The sequence below is a fragment of the Triticum dicoccoides genome, chromosome 5A (genome assembly GCF_002162155.2).
Source record: "Triticum dicoccoides isolate Atlit2015 ecotype Zavitan chromosome 5A, WEW_v2.0, whole genome shotgun sequence".
Taxonomy (NCBI): Eukaryota; Viridiplantae; Streptophyta; class Magnoliopsida; order Poales; family Poaceae; genus Triticum; species Triticum dicoccoides.
In genome coordinates this window covers 555,044,156-555,063,534 of record NC_041388.1, presented here as the reverse complement: position 1 = coordinate 555,063,534, position 19,379 = coordinate 555,044,156, and the positions used below count along the sequence as shown (strand labels likewise).

The window sequence follows — 19,379 nt, the reverse complement described above, 5'->3', positions numbered from 1 at the left end:
CGAGGCATAAGGGATTGTCTTCATTTGATCAATCTCTAATTGATTCTTGGGACACTGAAATAGACCAAACTTATCACCTTTAACAATAGGTGCAGGAGTGGAAGAACCGTTATGCATGTTGTATCTTTTAAGGACTTTGTCAATATATGCCCTCTGGGACAGTCCTAATGTACCTTTAGACCTGTCTCGGTGGATTTCTATGCCCAAAACATAAGAGGCATCCCCAAGATCTTTCATGTCAAAATTAGATGAAAGAAATCTTTTGGTCTCATATAACATGTCTAAATCACTGCTAGCTAGCAAGATATCATCCACATAAAGTACCAATATGATAAACTTGCTCCCACTGTCTTAATGTATATGCAATTGTCCACTTCATTTTCCTTAAAATTAAATTTCCTTATAACCTCATCAAATTTAAGGTACCATTGTCTAGACGCTTATCTTAGCCCATAGATAGATTTCTTAAGTCGACATCCCATATGTTCCTTGCCTTCTACGACAAAACCTTCTGGTTGAGCCATATATACATTCTCATGCAAGTCACCATTCAAGAATGTGGTTTTAACATCCATATGATGTAGCTCTAAATCATAATGAGCAACAAGAGCCATAACAATTCTTAGTGAATCCTTCTTCGAGACCGGAGAAAATGTGTTAACATAGTCTATGCCCTCTCTTTGTGTGTAACCTTTAGCGACAAGTCTTGCTTTGAATCGTTCGACATTTCCTTTAGAGTCATGCTTAGTTTTGTAGACCCACTTACATCCCACCTTTTTGACTCCCTCGGGAATTTCTACTAAATCCCAAACATCATTAATACTCATTGACTTAATTTCGTCATTCATGGCCTCAAGCCACTTAGATGAGTGTCCGCTTGTCATGGCTTCCTCCAAGGAGGTGGGATCATTTGCCTTACTAATGTCATTTCCATCTTCAGTCATGTAAACAACATATTCATCTATATTAATGGCAGCTCTTCTATCCCGCTGTGGTCTACGTAAAGGTTCATTAGATATCACAGAAGACTGAGTGATGTGAGGCTCATTATTAGGCGCTGCACCAATAAACCCTGAATCATTAACTGGAGGTGTTGCGCTTGAAGACGAAGGAAAAACAGACTCTGGGATCATCGGTAATGGTATGTCAGTCCGATTTTCCTCAAGTGTGATTTTTCTTGTCTCGGAGCTCCCACTGACATTAACATTCTCTAAAAATTTAGCATGCCTCGTTTCAACAAATTTAGTGGTACGTGTTGGACAATAGAAACGGAAGCCTTTGGATGTTGCAGGATATCCAATAAAATGGCAACTGACGGTTTTAGGATCTCATTTTCTAATGTGTGGATTAAAAATCTTAGCTTCAGAAGGACAACCCCACACATGCAAATAGTTTAATTTGGGTTTCTTCCCTGTCCACAATTCATAAGGTGTATTGGGTACTGATTTACTAGGAACCCGATTAAGTATATGCACGGCTGTCTTTAATGCTTCCATCCACAAATTAACCGTTAAACTGGAGTTGGAAACCATGCTTCGTATCATATCCATAAGTATATGGTTGCGTTTTTGAGCGACTCCATTTTGTTGAGGTTCACCCGGCATTGAGTATTGGGCGATTATTCCATTTTCTTGAAGAAATAGAGCAAAGGGACCAGGAATTTGTCCATAAGGAGCATATCTCCCGTAATATTCTCTGCCTCGATCTGATCGCACTATTTTAATCTTCAAATTATGCTGATTTTCTACTTCAGCTTTGTAGATTTTAAATTTATCGAGTGCTTCAGATCGTTCGCGAATAGGAAAAATGTATCCGTAACGAGAATAATCATCGGTGAAAGTAATAAAGGAGTCATATCCATCGGCAGAAGTAATAGGAAATGGACCACAAATGTCAGTGTGGATTAATTCCAAAACCCCACTACTACGAATTGCTCCTTTCTTAATTTGTTTTACGAATTTCCCCTTAATACAATCGATGCCGTGATCTAAATCAGAGAAGTCTAAGGGGTGAAGTATCTCCTTACTCCGGCAAGGTGCCGGAGTGATCTACTACGCTGCTGCAGTTTGTCATTAGACTTTCCTTACTCTACCGAGATGGCCTCTCTAAACGGAGGTATAAACACACTACTGTCTACTAATTTCCGCATCGAATTGAGTAGTGTTCATGTGTATTAGATGAGATCCGATTAGCAATTGCATAATCCCAGCAATATTTCTTACAGCATGTACGAGCTGGGCATCATGTGCCACGCGCTCTACCTCTGCGCTGTTGGAACAGGCCCGACCTCACGTTGCGATCCGTCGAGTACTTTCCGGTGAGACGCACATGCGAGCAAACTGCGACGGATTACTTTCCGGCTGATCGAGTTGTAGCATACAACAAGCAAGTAGACAGGCAAGTCGATTGATCCTACGTGATCTAGCACATGCACGTGCGTATACGTAACAATACGCCGCCGGCTAGACCGACGGAACTCACGCACGTGAGAATACACGAGTTGATCGCAAATAGGGCCGTGTCGGTCCTGCGATTTGTATTGCTTTGATCGTTTTGGGTTGTGTTTACAAGGGGCTATACAAACATATATATATAGTAGCAAGGATTGGCTAGCTAACCTACTCAGTTACTACTCCTAACTAGTAGAATGTCCGTGCGTTGCCACGGGCTTTTTAAATATTTTGCTGAAGTTATAAAAAGATACAGTATGTGTTAAATTTCAAAGGTAGAGACAATATAACACAGACACCATTGCATAATAATTGAAGTCGAGTCCCCTCTCCCCTCCCTCCTCCCGAATCGCCTCGTGTGCGACCGGGAGGAAACTCTAGCCACTGCCAGCGGGGGCGGCGCGCACGGCTCGGGAGGTGGCTAGTGGCCATGACCGTGAGGGCGGCTAGCTTTCGGCATTCGGTGGTGGGGGTGGTCGGCCTGTTTGGTTGCGCATCCCCTGTTCCGTTGGTGTATAGTGCTTACCAGGGTGAAAACTTTGTTCGCCTTTGGCCGACTGACGGCGACGGTGTGTGTGGGCGTCGTATCCTTCCTAAAGGCTCCGTCATGGCTGTTCTTGATGCTCCGCGACGCTCTGGGTGAAGACCCTGATCCTTTGGATTGGGTGGTGGTGGCGCTACGCATCGTGATCTTCTTGAAGACGCCACTTTGGAGGCCCTGATCCGTCGATGTTTGACTGCTCCTCTTCGTGGTGTCACGTTGAGGGCTTCTTCAAAATCTAGCGATGATTTATCTTCCAACCTATAGTGTGCTACGTTCTGCTTGGAGTTTGTAGTTGTTCTCCAGCACCTCTGTATCCTGCTCCGGGTGTGTGTGGGCGTGTGTTGTATGGGGTGGTTTGCGGTTGATCGATGATCATTGCTTTATATATAAAGTGGGGCAAAAGTTGTTATCGGCAATAATTGAAGTATGAGTGATGTTATTTCTAAAACATCATTAGAACCCATCAGTTTTTATCTCTGGTGAACAAAGTGGAACATATAAAAAGTCTGACTAACACATTTTTTATTTGCAATAAAATCCTGGATACTGCTAATTACATATAAATATATAAATATATACTCCCTCCGTTTCTAAATGTAAGGCTTTTTAGACATTTCAAGTGCACTACAACTTATGGATGTATGTAGTCATATTTTAGAATGTAGATTCACTCATTATATTTGGAAATAGAGGGAGTACAAATATTTGGAATCTCTATAAAACTTATATTTGGAAATAGAGGGAGTACAAATGATATTTTATACTCTTTCTTCTCTACTTTTATAAAAAACAGAGTTTTTTTTTTGAATCTCTAGAAAACTTATATTTGGAAATAGAGGGAGTACAAATGATATTTTATACTCTTTCTTCTCTACTTTTATAAAAAACAGAGTTTTTTTTGACCTGGAAAAACAGAGTTGGTGATGATGGTGTGCCTACCATCCTGCAATATAGACCGTCCGATTTATATCTGGCGGATAGGAAGGAAATTATGGTAATTTTGCAAAATGATACCCACACCCCTCTCCACATTTACAAATAAGGCCTTCCCTCATTCATTCTCTTCTCCCACAAGATAAACTACTCATACAAATGCATCTTGATGTTCTGTGCAAAGCACGGGCATCTTGCTAACTTCTTATAAAAAACAAAGTTGGTGATGATGGTGTGCCTGCCATCTTGCAATATAGGCCGTCTGATTTATATCTAACGGCTAGGAAGGAAACTATGGCAATTTTGCAAAAAGATACCCACACCCCTCTCACATTTGCAAATAAGTCTTTTCCTCGTTCATCCTTTTCTCTTATAAGATAAGCTATTCATACAAATGCATCTTGATGTTCCGTGCAACGCATGGGCATCTTGCTAGTTACATATATATATTTGTGGTTAGGAGTTTCTAGTACAAAGTTCGCCACGTACAATTGTTTTTGCTTTTTTCCTAAAGTACCCTCCCACCTCATCCACTCTCTCGCTCACTCACCCACTCTCTGTCTCGCCTGCGTCGCCGGCGCCTCTCCCTAGCTCGTGTTGCCGGTGCCTCTCCCTTGCCCGCGTCGCCGGTGCCTCTCCATTGCCTCCGTCGTCGGTTCCAAGATCTCATTTTTATTCTCCGGTGGCTGATTTCGAGTGCTTCGGCTCGATCTGCAACGGCCTTCCTCCACTCCAACGCCGTGCGGTATGTCATCCCTTCCTAGCTCCCTCGCTCCTGCTCATCTGGATTCACTCACTCTCGTCTCTTCTCCCTCTCTGAAGAAGCACCAGAACGATGCCATGGAAGGGCCACCATGAGCAGGAGCAGGACAACGCCTTGGAAGGTTCACCGACAGGAGCAACTACGTACGGTCTGATCTTCTCCACTGACAGGGATATCGACATGGAGGTCCGCCATGGAAGGCCTGGAGCTCGTCATGGAGGGGCCCTCCTCTCTCTTCCCCTCCCTCTACTCTGTTGGTTGGTTGGACGGAAGACCACCGCTCGTCCAGCTCTGCTTCTTCCACCGTTGCTCCCCTCCCACCATAGTGCCACAGACGCTATGCCAAGCACGGAAGGTATCACCCTCCTCCCTATTTGCTTGCTTGCTGCAACTTATCTTCAGAGATGATAAAACTGTAGAAATCTGAAACTGCAGAAATCTTTGGAGTTCCTTCTTCAGAAACTTTTATTCTGGCGCAGTTTGTACAGATTTTTATGTACAGTACGCAAAGTCATATGACTGCTGAAAATGGACCGTCGTGTATGCATGTACAAGGTTGGGGGAGGCACGGTCAGCGTTGGTGTATTTTCAGTTTGTACTGTCATAATTTTCAGTTTGTAAAACTGAGAAGTGTATTTTTCCATTTTAAAACCGAGATCTGCTTGCACTATCATACAGTAATTTTCAGTTTGTAGATGACTTTAATTGATGGGTTTCTTCTCTAGAATTAGATTCGGGGAGCCGCCTCGATCCAGAGTACTCGCAATCCATTATAGGGCAGTTCAAATCCTGCCTCTGGAAGCATTGGTTGACCTATTGGCACAACCCAGATTACAACCTTGTGAGATTTTCCTTCACTTTGTTCACAGCCTTGCTGCTTGGCTCCATCCTTTGGAAGATTGGCACCATTATGTAATTACTGTACTTATCTTTATCTTTTACTCCTTGATTACAATGTACCAGCATCTGAATTTTTTGTGCCTTGATGCAGGGGTGGATGCCAATACTCTTAGAATGGTCATTGGAGCAATATACACAACAGTGATGTTTGTCCCCATCAACAACTGTGCAACTGCTCAACCAATTGTTTTAATCGAGAGAACAGTTTGTACAGAGAGAGGGCTGCTCCATTGCTCAGGTAAGAATATAAAAGATCCTTGGCAGCTCCTGAGATTATTTGTGCCTTGTCAGTGTGCAAATGCAGTTTGTCTTGTGTATTGCATATGCACATCACATGGATTATGCTTGCATTTACTTCAAAATTTACGGCAATCTCTAGTTGTCTTTTGAGCGAAAACTGAAATTTAAGTTCTCTGCTGAATTTGGGGTGTACTGTTGGTTAGTTTGTTACTGTAAGTACCAACATTTCAGCAAAAGATTATTGATTTGTTCTTTAAAATCCATATCTTGAACTGAAAATCCTTGATACATGTTATTTGTTAATGGTAATAGTTAGTGTTAGACTCTGTTATATGGAATCTACTTTATCATGGACATGCCTAGGGGCTTAGTGTAGTTATTGTGGCCCTAGCCGTCAGAGCTGAACTATCGCTTGTTATCCTACAGATGTTCGTGCTAACTGAATATGCTAATTTGCATTGCTTTTGTTGCATAACCATGTTTTTTTTTCTGAAGCTACTTATGCAGCGAGGGTACAGGTTGTTCTAGATGGCTCTGTAGACAGTGAGAATGAGGAGACTCAAACCCATGAAGATTCTAATGAGGAAATCGATTATGATAAATAACAACACAGGTAATCTTTCAAACAGACACACCAAAAAAAATAGTTCGGTCCTTAATTCATTACTTCCAAAATGTAAAGTAAATTCCGGAGACACATAACACAGAGTCTTTTGTGCTAAACTTTCTAATTAACCACTCCAAAATATGTACTCGCCACAAATAAACTTTCTAATTCGCTAGTCTTCATCTTGACTCACTACAAATAAACCTATGAAAATAGATGTCTGCTAAAAATCCTGCAAAAATTCCCATAAAATATTTCAATAAAATCTAAGAAGTCTTCATCTTTGAAAATCTACCACGATTGCATAGGTTAAAATCCAATCACTTCATCATTGGTCCAATTAATTTTTTATAACAAAATTTGTTCAATTTGTGACTAAAAAAGTGGTTGAATTTTAGAGTGGTAATATGGTATACCTCGGATAGGTTGGTTTATGATAACCGGAGGTGGAGTGGATCAGCATCTAATGTGAGGCACTCACTGACGGTCTGGCCGTGGTTGTGGGTATGTGTCCGGCGCCTAGGGATCAGAGTCCGAATAGCAGAGTTCGTCGGTGTGGGCTAGCAACGTCAAGAATTTAAAAAAATTATCATCAATTGTGCACTACATATCTGATCTTGACAGTGCAATATGAACATGACTCATGTTTAATACAGCGAACAGAATATCAAATTAGAAATGGTGGTGTTGTTTGGCTGGAGGGGATGGTAATTCAGGGAGGGGTAGGGAGGGTGGATTATGAGTTTGAGGGTTGAAGTCCCATCATTTTAGAAAGTTCAATATACATCGACACTTCATGATGATTCATCATAGGATGCATTTCAAGATACAAATCAGTCACTCACAGTTTTTGTCTGTCTTACCAACATGAAAGTAAAACTAAAACCAGAATTTACATGCCTAATCCCACCATGATGTCCCACCCTGTCCCAGTTGATGCCCAAGCCAAATAATCCAGGGAAGATATGTAGAACAATGTAATGTATGACCGGAGAACCAAACTACTGAGATCAATACAGTGAGAAAACTAAGTTTTTGAAAAGTAGTCAATGATAAAAAAAATGTTAGAACTTCATCAGTTGACACCATAACAAGTAAAAACACAGAAGACATGTGACTGCTAATTACTCAATAGATGTAGATCAAGTTCCCTCTATAATACCTGCAATGTTAGGAGTCATCTAAGCCCAAACAGGCATCATGCCTTCTCATTTATCCAACCAGAAACCTCCTCTAACAAGGCACGGCCCTGTCCAACGGTGGCACATTTTTCACTCGGGCATGCCATGTTGGCATGAGAAATAATCTCAAGAGCATCCCATTTAACCAAAAATGTTACCATTCCAGATTACTCAACGTGTTGAATAATCTCATGCCATGCAGCTAGTTGTATCCTATGCGGACATGCGTGTCCTGTTAAATTAGAATTCATCACAATAACAGAAATGCAAAGCGGAGAAAGCACATATGTTGGTGTCACGGTAAGCAGGCAATTAGTACAAGCTTCCACATTATGCAAAACTGCACTACAAAGATATTATTACCGATATGCGATATTCTATTTACATGTAGAAGGTAGATTGCATCGTCATAGAAAGTATAGAAAATTTCGATGCTTACAGACTTACCTTCCCATTATTCTTTCTCAGATCAGCAGAGATGAATCGGCTTCCACCGGATCCTTAGCTGGTGTAGCCTCAATTGCTTGCTCAGGAAGATTGCTTAGCATGACGTGCAGCCTCCCGCGGCAGTAGTTCAACTCCTGCACAATGACACAAAAGGCATAGACCGTCAGAACACAGTCCAATGGTTTCTAGACCTGGCGTACATCAGCGCCTCCATGGCTGCTGAACAGGATGAAGAGGAGCGCTGGAGGAGGACCATGGCAGCGATGAGACCCAACCCGTCGTGGCGCCTAGTGAGCAGGCGCACGGGCACACCAGTAAAGCACAACACAGCGGCGGCCGTGTCCTCCATCTCGATGCTTCAGCCGGGCATCACCATGCAGTCACACAACGACCTGCACTCCGTGATAACCTCTCGATTCCGCTGCCCCCGAATCTCACAGCGTCGAGGTGGCCAGGGGAGGGCTCGCCGGAGTGGTTTAGGAGAGGATCAGGGGGTTGTGGAGATCTGGGTGGAGGTGGTTTGGAGAGGTTCGAGGGTGAGGGCGGGTCTGGATAGGATGGAGACCGTGAAAGGAAACCAAAAACATAGGTGATTTCCTCCCTTTTTTCCATGCAGAAGAGGTGGAGTCAAACGTTTTATTTGGAGGAAAATTGGTGGGGGAGGTCGATCGATGCGAGGGTTGCGTGCGAACGAACGAACGAATGACGTACGGACACCTTCATTAGGAGTAGAGATCTCTACTCCTAATGGAGGAGTCCGTACGTTGTTTCGTTCGTTCGCTCACCCCCCACCCTCCCTCGATCGATACCTCCACCAGATCCCATCCCCATCGATTTTTTATCTCCGCTGAAAAACCGGTACACATCAAACCAAGGAGAAAAAACCCACGCTTTCCTAATCAAATCTGATTTTTTTTTATCTCCACTGAAAAACGGTAGGCATCATCCCAGGGAGAAAAAATCCACGCTTTCCTAATCAGATCAATATATACTTCCACGCTTTTCCTATAATCAAATCAAATCCGATTTGTTTCATTTGTTTCGTTCGCCTCCCCTTCGTCCGTCCATGTAGCGATAAAAGGAAACAAACTCAAAAAAACCCGAGAAAAAATATTTGGCAGTGATTACATCCTAGAACAGCAGGCAGAAGATATGGAAGCAATCACGTCCTAACAACCCCGCAAAAAAGCAATATCGGCCTGATTTACTTCCTAAAACAGCAGACACAAGGTATGGACAAGAATCACCAATTATCGTAGAGTATATCATTGCCAAAGAAACAGGATAATCTCCTCAAATATATCCGTCATATTGAGGTTGTTATTTAAGTACGTACTATTTGTTACAGGCTTGGTCATTCAAGGACACCCCGGGATCAAGCGCTCCCCATCAAGCACAGCACAATGACAGATCATTGGGAGATCACACGAGGTCACCTGTTGTGGCAATCACGAGTTTATTGTCACCTACGCCTGTTGTGGTCCTAAAGGACGAGTTCGTACGTCATTCGTTCGTTTGTCCGCCCCTCCAGGCCTCACTCGATCCACCCCCCACCGATTTTCCTCCTTCTCTTTTTCCTGTGGTTTATTTTCATCCGTCACGGTTTTATTTTCCCTGAACCAAAGAGGCGATAGCTTAGGAGTCAGGAGCCCAGCCCGCACGGTTTTATTTTCCCTGAACCAAAGAGGCGATAGCTTAGGCGATAGCTTAGGAGCCCAGCCCGCACACCCCTCTCTCTCCCCTCAGGCTAGTCCTACTAGGTGATGACTTTGAAGCCAACACGGACTACACGTCGTGTTTAACTCCAACATGCGCTGTGTCAGCCTTGTTCGGCCCTGTGTTTTGATTTTCGGTTTGTGTTTTTTTCGTCCTTGGCCGAAATGGCCGAATTTCGGGAATTTTAAATTTTTCGGCAAAATCTCGAACGAAATTTCAAAATCAAAATTTGAAAATTTGGCCAAAATTTGGCCGAAATTCAAACAAGATTTGAAATAAAATAGGCCACAAATATAGCAGCGCAACAACCATCAGGTTTGATCATGTAAATTTCAGCAAATAAGCTCTAGGGATTAATAAAACTGCATCTGTCCAACATAACAGGCACACATTAGTTATAAAGTGGCCTCCAACATAACTCTGAACAGTCCAACATCAGTTCAACCATCACAGCATAGTTCAGAGTTTAAATAGTCCGGTACAGCCAACAGACTTAAAGTATTACACATAGAAACAACAGCTCCAAAAGGCAACTATCAAAGTATGACATTGAAACAGCAGCTTTAAGCTTGCCTACATCCAAAAGCTTCTTGATATCCTTAGTTATTCTTCAAGTGCCATTTATGGTTTAGAGAAAACAGAGGAAGGGTCAGGATGGAGGTAGTTCTGCATCGGAATTATCTTCTGCCACTTTGTGCATTAAAAATAAAATGGACTAACAGGACAAGTGGCTAGTAGAACAATAGTCAAATTTATACATGCTCATGAATCAAATAACAAATCTACTACAGCAATATAGTTTTTTATTCACCAAAAAGCTTCAGGAGCAAAGGTTAAATGCCTCCATATACTAGAATGATGAATTCTAGTTTACAGTTTTTACTCGAGCACAACAAAACTCTAAGGATACAAAGAAAACAACATAGACACAAACAGCCCACTGTTGGCTTGGACTAGCCATTTGTCAATTGTCATACAAAAGGAAAATCAGGATGGATGTAGTTCAACATCAGAATTTTCTTCTTCCACTTTGTGCATAATGAAATAAAATGGACTAACATGGAGGTGTCTAGTGCAACAATAGTCAAGTGGTAACATTTCAGGATAACATAAATACATTGCTTAACATGACAACGAAGGCTAGGCATGGATAGAAAGTGTATACATCTAAGAAACTAGCAGCTCCAAGTAACTAAAATTTTCTAAGCAATTATCATGAATCATAAAACACTAGAAAGAAGAGACTTGCCAACAGATTTCTAAGCAACAGAGTATAGGCTGTTGACGCCCTTGGTCTTCTTCTTGACAAGCCGTACAGATCTACGGGTCTCCAAATTGCCATCTCTTGGAGGTGCGTCCTTTTCCACTTGAATTTGTGTCTCTTTTTCCACTTGCATTTGCGCCTCTTGCTGATCATGCATGGATGGAGCATCTTCCCCATCCTCACTCACCCCATCATTATCCTCACTCTCACTATCAACAAATACATTCTCTTCAAAATCACATGACAAAAGAACAACGGTCAGTTATGAAGAGTAGGTAACTAGAGAAGCAACCCTTGCTTACTTGGGTATCCTCACATGAATGAGGAACAAAAACAGTACAGCTTAATGCTCTAGTTTAGATACTAAGGAATAAGTAATTTAAATACAATCTGATGCTCTAGTTTGCCAAAAAGACAAGTCAAAAATAATAATCTATTCTTGAGAAAGATACTGCGAAGCTTAGTTCTAGAACCACCACTTAATGGTACCGCTGAACATTGAAATTAACTATCGGTCAACATCTACTTAGTTAAATACACAACACAACTGAATTATTATTGGACGTACTGTAGATCTAAATAAATGATCAATTCAAACATGAGATGCTTCTGCAAACATACAAGCGAGTGGTTGGAGGTGATGAAAAAAACTTTAATATTGCACACAAGCATCATCTCAACAGCTCAAAAACAAGCACACACCCCTGATCTATGGAACGATTATATATTTTAGGATGTTCAGAATAACGTTTGTAACCCACTTTTTTGTTGGACCAAAATAAATAGTACCAGATCGTGAGCATCCTTAGTGAATACCAGATGCATGTGTGTTTCAGATTATATACCAAACCAAAACATTGTGAGACTCCTTGGTGACTACCAGATGCATGTATATTTCAGATTAATAATCTCACTGTTGTACGTTCAACTCATCAAGACTCACTTTTTTTAACACCGTATGATATATGCATTTGCCGAGCCATTTACCAGGGACCTCTCCTAAATCTAAAGCAGCACAAGCAGACACGGATTATAACCAAGAAATAAAGCAACATCGATTTGAAATTGCTCAAGAACTGAAACTGCATACACGTACTGAAACTGCATCAAGAACATTTGTACCTTTCCAGTCAAGCGGACGCCCTCCATGCTGCTGCCGCTGCCCTGTGCTACTGCCTCCGTTGAACTGGTCGGCTCGCGCTCCATCAGCTCCGTTGCCGCAGCCGCCGAGCACCATGCTGCAGTCTTGGAGAAGGGCCGCAGCCGCCGAGCTCCGTTGCCGCAGTCTTCGACAGGAAGTGGATGGGGTGGAGGCGAGGAGATGTGGAGGAGGGCCGGAGAAGTGAGCGCCTTGGCCGGAGATGTCGAGGAGGGCGAGGAGCCGCACACAGGAGGACGGACAGGGAAAGAGCGATTTAGGGTTAGGTAGCGTGGGTTCGTGGTTTTGTCTCAGCGGAAGCCTAACTGGAAGGCTCTCGAAGCTGGGCCGGGCAAAAAAAATTTAAACTGGGCCAAATTATTCGGCCGATAGGCCCATATATCGGGCCCTAGCGAGACGGCCGAAATTCGGCCGAAATTCATTTTTTTCGGCCGAAAATCAAAACGCAGGTTCGGCCTCATCGGCGCGTACGCCACCAGCGGACGTCTCTCATTCTTATCGCACTGGTCGCCGGAGTGTTGGTTTTCATCGTCCTGCTGCTCCTGGCACTCAAGTTTCTCAGTAGATGCACGATATTCTTCTGCCGCCGAAGCAACGAGCAGCCGCAGCCGCAGCCGCAGCCTCAGCCACATGAAGGAGGAGAAGACATAGACAAGGATGAGCCCCAGCTCCAGGAAGGAGGAGGAGACATTGACGACGAGGAGCCCCAGTCCCAGGAAGGAGGAGATGAGACAGAAGATTCCGGCGAGGAGCCGCAGCCCCAGGAACAGGAAGCAGACGAGGAGGACGACAAAGAAACGGCTAGATACACCACGCGCAAGTACCTGATGGTGGTGAGCATCCTGGTGGCGAGCGTCACGTACCAAGCCGGCCTCATCCCACCCGGAGGTGTCTGGCCGGACACGGACAGCAGAAGCATCGACGGGCATGCCGCCGGCGACCCCGTCCCGTCCTGCAAGATAGCAACAACCGCCGCTACAGTCTATTCTTCTACAGCAACTCCGTCTCCTTCCTAGCGTCCATCGTCGTCATCTTCCTGCTACAGCTGGACGAGCCGCTGTATATGTTGGCCCGGAAGCGGAAGGAGCAGCTCCAGGATGTTAGAGGAGCCACAACAAGTCCTCCAAGCAAGTCCGACGAGCTGCTCCGGGTGGCGCAGTCCTCCATCCTGCTGGCCCTTGTTGGCCTCCTCTTCGCGTACGCCTCAGGTTGCGCCCGGAGGTGGGAGACGTTCGGGTATGTGGTCGTGCTCCTCGTGGACGTGCTGCTCTACATCGCCATCCATGTGTTGCTATCATGCCGTGACGAGAAAACTGCACAGGTAACACCTCTGGCTTAGGCTCAGGAGGTGGAAGCAGCTACTCACTAGTAAAAACAGGGCTTTGGTCCAGGTCGGGTCAGCCCATTAGTCCCGGTTCAGTCCAGAACCGGGACCAATGGGGGCATTGGTCCCGGTTCATGAGCCCAGGGGGCCGGCCGGGCCACGTGGACCATTGGTCCCGGTTCATCTGGACCTTTGGGTCCCGGTTGGTGGGATGAACCAGGACCAATGGACCTCGCTCCTGGCCTATCACCATTGGTCCCGGTTGGTGGCTTGAACCGGGACCAAAGGCTCCCCTTTAGTCCCGGTTCATGTCACCAACCGGGACCAATGAGGTGCCTATATATACCCCTTGCTCGCGAGCAGAACACCACAGTGCTCTGTTTTTCTCTGGCCCAGAGGGAGAGGCCTTGGTGGTGCTCTAGCTCACCTCCTATGCACACAAGGTGTTCGATGGAATGCCCGAGCCACACTACTTAAGCTTTCTCCTCTCCAAGCTCGACCTCCAAGCTCCATTTTTCATAATATTTGTCTAGGTTTAGCGGTCCGTCACGCCCCGTCCCCGTCTTCACCGCCGTCGATCAACCGTGCCGAGCTCATCGCCGGCACCATCGTGGTGAGCCTCTTGTTCTTATCTTCTTTCTGAAAGGAAAAATATTCTTACTTGTATGTTTACATAGATAGTTGTATTATTTTCTTACTTTTATTATTGCATCTTATATAATGCGATGGTTTTGGTATCCGCCCCCGTCGGCCCTCGTCCTGTCTATGATTCGGATGTGGTATATATATTATCTTTATAACTATTGGTTCATTTATTATTTATGAAAATTATGCCGAACAACGTGACATAGATTTTATTTATGTAGGATGTATGTGAATCGGAAATGCCAACCGACCCTATTGTCGAGAGGTTAAATTTAGTTGAAGAAGAAAACAATTTATTGAAGGAAAAAATGAAAAAATTGAGGAGGAGAAGATGATATTGGAGTTGCATGTTGCGGATGTCGTCGATGATCACAAGATCAAAATGGATGCAATGCGCTTGAAGATTAGAAAGATTAGAAAATATGTCATTCATACCGAGGCTTGGTATCATTATGATGTTGGATCAATTGTTACCTTGGTTGCGATTATGATCGCATTTGTTTTCGCATTGAAATGTTTTACATAGTTTCAATGTATGGTTTAACTAATTAGATGCTCTGGAGAGCTATATGTTGTTATATGAGAACTATGTATGCACTTTGGTTTTAATGTGATGATGAACTTCTATTAATTTGGACACTTAATTATATATAATGCACACAGATGAACCGGCAATGGATGTACGATGACAGACACACCCGCGAGTACATTAAGGGCGTGCATGAGTTTCTCGATGCGGCTGAGGCAAACAAGCAGAATGGTTTTATGTGTTGTCCATGCACTGAATGTGGGAATACAAGGTCTTACTCTAACCGAAAAATCCTTCACTCCCACCTGCTTTACAAGGGTTTCATGCCATACTATAATGTTTGGACGAGGCACGGAGAAGTAGGGGTTATGATGGAAGACGGCGAAGAAGAAGAGTACGATGACAACTATGTGCCCCCTGAATACAGTGATGCTGCAACGGGGGGAGCTAGTGAAGATCAAGAGGAACCAGACGATGTGCCCAATGATGCTGCAACGGGTGAAGCTGCTGAAGATCAAGAGGAACCAAACGATGTGCCTGATGATGATGATCTCCGCCGGGTCATTGTCGATGCAAGGACGCAATGCGAAAGTCAAAAGGAGAAGCTGAAGTTCGATCGCATGTTAGAGGATCACAAAAAAGGGTTATACCCCAATTGCGAAGATGGCAACAGAAAGCTCGGTACCGTACTGGAATTGCTGCAGTGGAAGGCAGAGAATGTTGTGGCTGACAAAGGATTTGAGAAGCTACTAAAAATATTGAAGAAGAAGCTTCCAAAGGATAACGAATTGCCCGACAGTACATACGCAGCAAAGAAGGTCGTATGCCCTCTAGGATTGGAGGTGGAGAAGATACATGCATGCCCTAATGACTGCATCCTCTACCGCGGTGCATACAAGGATCTGAACGCATGCCCGGTATGCGGTGCATTGCGGTATAAGATCAGACGAGATGACCCTGGTGATGTTGACGGCGAGCCCCCCAGGAAGAGGGTTCCTGCGAAGGTGTTGTGGTATGCTCCTATAATACCACGGTTGAAACGTCTGTTCAGAAACGAAGAGCATGCCAAGTTGATGCGATGGCACAGTGAAAACCGAAAGAAAGATGGGAAGTTGAGATCACCCGCTGATGGGTCGCAGTGGAGAAAAATCGAGAGAAAGTACTGGGATGAGTTTGCAAAGGACCCAAGGAATGTATGGTTTGCTTTAAGCGTGGATGGCATTAATCCTTTCGGAGAGCAGAGCAGCAATCACAGCACCTGGCCCGTGACTCTATGTATGTATAACCTTCCTCCTTGGATGTGCATGAAGCGGAAGTTCATTATGATGCCAGTTCTCATCCAAGGCCCTAAGCAACCCGGCAACGAAATTGATGTGTACCTAAGGCCATTAGTTGAAGAATTTTTACAGCTGTGGAATGGAAATGGTGTACGTACGTGGGATGAGCACAGACAGGAGGAGTTCGTGACCATCAACGATTGGCCCGCTCTTAGTAAACTTTCAGGACAGACAAACAAAGGATACCACACATGCACGCACTGTTTAGATGACACTGAAAGTATATACCTGGACAAATGCAGGAAGAATGTGTACCTGGGCCATCGTCGATTTCTTCCGACCAACCATCAATGTCGAAAGAAAGGCAAGCATTTCAAAGGCGAGGTAGATCACCAGAAGAAGCCCGCCATGCGCACCGGTGATCACGTGCTTGCTATGGTCAATGATTTACACTACGTAATCTTTGGAAAGGGTCTCGGTGGACTAGCTGTTCCAAATGACGCTGTGGGACACGCACCCATGTGGAAGAAGAAATCTATATTTTGGGACCTACCCTACTGGAAAGACCTAGAGGTCTGCTCCTCAATCGACGTGATGCACGTGACGAAGAACCTTTGCGTGAACCTGCTAGGCTTCTTGGGCGTGTATGGGAAGACAAAAGATACACCTGAGGCACGGGAGGACCTGCAACGTTTGCACGAAAAAGACGGCATGCCTCCGAAGCAGTATAAAGGTCCTGCCAGCTACGCTCTTACGAAAGAAAAGAAAGAAATCTTCTTTGAATGCCTGCTCAGTATGAAGGTCACGACTGGCTTCTCGTCGAATATAAAGGGAATAATAAATATGTCAGAGAAAAAGTTTCAGAACTTAAAGTCTCATGACTGCAACGTGATTATGACGCAACTGCTTCCGGTTGCATTGACACTACTAGGGAAAAGGCTAGCAGCAGCACGGGTTTTAGACCTATCAGTAGCGCGGGGTGGTGCACTACTGATAAGGCGCTACAGCTAACGAATAGCAGTAGCGTGCCTCCACCCACGCTACGGCTAAATCGACTTAGTAGCAGCGAGTTCCAAGTGGAGCGCTGCTGGTAATTAGTAGTAGCGCTTCTCTTTGCCCGTGCTGCTACTATTATTTCGTATTTTATTTTATTTTTATTTCATGTTGTATTCATACACCTTTACACAAATTTTCATACAACAGGAATTTACAAATTGTTTTTACATCATAATGAGTTATTACATCACGGGGTGAAAGAACCGTGTGGACTAGTTTCAAGTGGACGGACATCCACTTGAAACTAATCCATGGTTCTTTCACCCAATGATATAATAAATATCATCATCATCATATCATTAACAACTTATCATCATCATAATCATCATATCATTGGTCACTAGTCGTAATCACAAGTACTCCTGACATCTTCAACTCTAACATATTGTATCACATAATAAACATATTGTATCTCATAGGACCTACTACATTCTCTTGGGACCTACTATATTCTCTAAGGTAAAAGAGCAAAAAACAAGATAGCCCCTCGCTCTCCATTATGGAGAATGCGGATTATCCTGTCTCCAATTCTTGACTTTCTCTTAATGTTGCTTCCAAGAACCTCCTTACGAATGTGCAAACATTTTTTTCCACTCTTTGATTAGCATGTGTTCACCGGTCTCAGAAATTCGATATGCACAGGTGAGATCCGTAGGATGACCTGGCTGTAGGTTCAGAACTTCAAGGCGACCATTGTAATACATCAGATGAGGCACATAATCCATCGGGATTTTCTGTTGAAAAATATAGTAATAACTTCATAGTTAGCAATGATGTACTAGTTTTAGAAGTATGGAAAAGATGCACGGATGTCATAATAGTAAAATATCTTACCAGGGTATCTCCATAGAAGTTATCGTGGTTCAACACGTGCACTAGTGGCACGTATTCACCATAATTTGGAGGAGTTTGATAATAGGTATTGTAATTCTCAAAAGAAGTACAATAAGCAATCAGATGATTTTTCTCCTTATAAGTTAATTCAGAGCCATCAGTGTAGTGGGTTTTGTCTACCATCTTCTGCACATTCTTTGAAGATTCAAAATAAGCTGTCAATGGAAATAAGCTGTCAACTATTTTGAAATAAACAATATAAATTAGTTAATAACTATGTTTGAGAAACTCACATTGCGGTAGAATCGGAAGCATATCAACAAGGACCCAAATGTCCATATTGTCTTGCTTGATGTCAGGATGACCAAGATCCATGGTGACAATTATACCCTCAAAAAAACCATACATTTTGCAAAGTGCTTCCTAATTTTAACAACCAAAATGGGTTACGCTCTCAGAATTATACATATTTACTTCAAAATCGATATCATCATGGGTCCTTAGGTGTATTTTCTTTGTTTAAAAATTTCCATGGTCTTCAAAACCCATCCTCTCCAAGACATAGCGTCTTGCATGGCATGGGATAAGCTAGTCGAATTGTAAAACATGAAAATTAGACGTTAAAATAGTTGAAGTCATGCTTAATTACGAAAAAAACACTTGTCGTTGTTGCGTACCATTTCAACATCGAAGGTCTCCTCGAGCTTAATGCTGAAGCGCCGATCTTCGTCCAGCTCAATGAACCTGTCGCACATACCTCGATCGTCGTGGCACCAGCTGCACTCCCCCGGGAGACTGTCGTCGTCCGAGTACAACATTTCCTACGTTCATAATTCAAAAATTAAACTTGTACAATTAAATATATGTACTAAAAACCTAAATTAGATCATTATTTTTCAAAGAAAATTCAGGCCACTCGATATTTCCCACATATTCTAGCACAAGTCATGCCAGAATTCACGGAAAAATCCGGCATGACCTTTGCTAAAAAAAGACATATCGAGCGTCTGAGATTTACCGGAACGGAAATTAATCAACACTCCGGCAAAACATAGGCCACTCGGAGGTGTAACCAAAACATGAAAAAATTGCTTAAACTAAAGAATAACACCAAATATGGCATGTTCAACTAGTTATATTAATTCAAATAGTTCTTACTAAATATAAAATTAGTATAAAAAGAAAAAAACTAGTTCTTTCTAAAAATGAAGTAGTTCAACTAGTTATTAATTTACTTACTATACTAGTTCAACTAAAACTTAACTAGTTCAACTAAAACTAAACTAGTTCTATTAATTCAACTAATTCTTACTAAATATAAACTTACTATAAATAGGAAGAAACTAGCACATCTACTACTACTAATTAACATCTAACTACTACATCTACTACTAATTAACATGTACTACTGCTAATTATACATCTACTACTAATTAACATCTATCCACTACTTCTAAAAATCATTATCTATGAACCCTAAATTAACTTCTACTACTACTAAAATCATCTA

The 19,379-nt window shown here is 43.1% G+C and overlaps 2 long non-coding RNA genes across 3 annotated transcripts; one reads left to right on the top strand and one right to left on the bottom strand.

Moving 5' to 3' along the window:
* The first annotated feature begins 4,498 nt into the window (after positions 1-4,498).
* LOC119302771 lies at positions 4,499-8,319 on the top strand. Of its 2 annotated transcripts, XR_005147735.1 has the most exons (6): positions 4,499-4,672; positions 4,750-5,045; positions 5,126-5,602; positions 5,682-5,828; positions 6,326-6,443; positions 8,087-8,319. It is a non-coding gene; the product is annotated as an uncharacterized LOC119302771 (long non-coding RNA). The 2 variants fall into 2 exon arrangements; XR_005147736.1 differs by lacking the exon at positions 5,126-5,602.
* On the bottom strand, positions 6,471-8,440 carry LOC119302773. The gene is made up of 3 exons (XR_005147737.1): positions 8,319-8,440; positions 8,066-8,199; positions 6,471-6,997 (listed from the first exon to the last, which is right to left on the bottom strand). It is a non-coding gene; the product is annotated as an uncharacterized LOC119302773 (long non-coding RNA).
* Between the last annotated feature and the right edge of the window lie 10,939 nt (positions 8,441-19,379).